This window comes from Microplitis demolitor, chromosome 4, assembly GCF_026212275.2.
Source record: "Microplitis demolitor isolate Queensland-Clemson2020A chromosome 4, iyMicDemo2.1a, whole genome shotgun sequence".
NCBI lineage: Eukaryota > Metazoa > Arthropoda > Insecta > Hymenoptera > Braconidae > Microplitis > Microplitis demolitor.
The window spans coordinates 16,829,491-16,830,870 of record NC_068548.1 but is presented as its reverse complement, the minus strand read 5'-3'; the positions used below and the strand labels follow the sequence as shown (position 1 = coordinate 16,830,870).

The 1,380-nt window shown below is 25.4% G+C and overlaps 1 non-coding gene across 1 annotated transcript; it reads left to right on the top strand.

Annotated features, from left to right (window-relative positions):
- The first annotated feature begins 304 nt into the window (after positions 1–304).
- Trnaf-gaa (transfer RNA phenylalanine (anticodon GAA)) lies at positions 305–377 on the top strand. The gene has a single exon. It is a non-coding gene; the product is annotated as a tRNA-Phe (tRNA).
- The last annotated feature ends 1,003 nt before the right edge of the window (positions 378–1,380 follow it).

The window sequence follows — 1,380 nt, the reverse complement described above, 5'->3', positions numbered from 1 at the left end:
TTTAAATCATATTAAAGATGTTTTAAAACTTTGTATTTATAAGAGATCCCAGAATGGAGTAAAAGAAAAAATACATAATTTGTATAAATTGCAGACGTCGAATACACGCTGATTCAGCTAAGACCATAGTGTATATGGAGAGAAAATAAAATTTTATGCCAGGTTAAAACAGAAAATAGATTGTTGCCAGCTAAATATTAATTAATAAGAACTATTAGTCTATTGAAGTTTACAGTTTTTAACATTGTTCATCTCGTCAAAAAAAAAGCTTATTAGAGTAAATAAAACATATTGATGCATTCGCGCCGAAATAGCTCAGTTGGGAGAGCGTTAGACTGAAGATCTAAATGTCCCCGGTTCAATCCCGGGTTTCGGCAATTGAATATTTTTTTCATTTTTTTTTTTTTATTTATTATTATTGTTTTTTTTTTTTTCATTATTATTTAAAATAAATATAATTTTAATGTAGTTGCGTTAAAATAATTATGGACTTTAAATACACTGGTTACAAAAATGAAAGGAAATGCAAAAAATATTGAATTTTTAACGGATTTCCAAAATGCTGTTACTTTGCGTAGAATCATATGACGTGTGTGCTTTTTTTTCTATTTTTTCTTTTTTCATTATTATATTTTGCTTCATTTATAAATTGTTTCTGTCTATTGGATCGTAGGTGAAATCTTATTATACGGTAAAAATAAAAGCCTCTAATCTGACAGTTGTAATCATACATAAAAATTGGAATCTATTCAATTTATTACTTAATTTTTTGCACACCTCAATCGTAAAAGTGCTAGGGGTGTTTTATGAACGGTTTTTTATTTCTAATTATTTTTTTCACACAAAAATATTTCTATACTCGTTTAAGTATACTAAAATAGGTCTAATTGTATACTAGCATTTAGAGATTTTATTAAAGAATAATTTGAACTTAATATTAAGTCGATTCGTTACTTTAATAGTTTAAAATAAACGATTTTAACTCAAGAAACCAGTACTGTCAATTGTTACGTATGAAATTTAGTAAAACACAATAACTCTCGATAAACACAATTAATTAGCCTAACTTTATATCTTAAAAATTGAAAATTTTCTTAGCGGGAACTTATTGGTTTCGGTCCGATTTTCAAAAAAATGTTTGGAAAATCCAAAAGTGCACACCTCGAACGCTAATGTTACAATAAAATATATAAATTATTAATTTTCATTTTTAATTACAAAACTTTTTAATAAACATCTAGAAAGAAATTCGTCGTTTTTTTTTTAATTTAGTTAATTCTATGACAGTTGGCAATAAAAAAAAATTTATCTGATGGTGTTACGTTCTGGCTCTAATTAAATTTAAATAATTATTTTAGGAAATTTTGTTTTTGAAGCCTT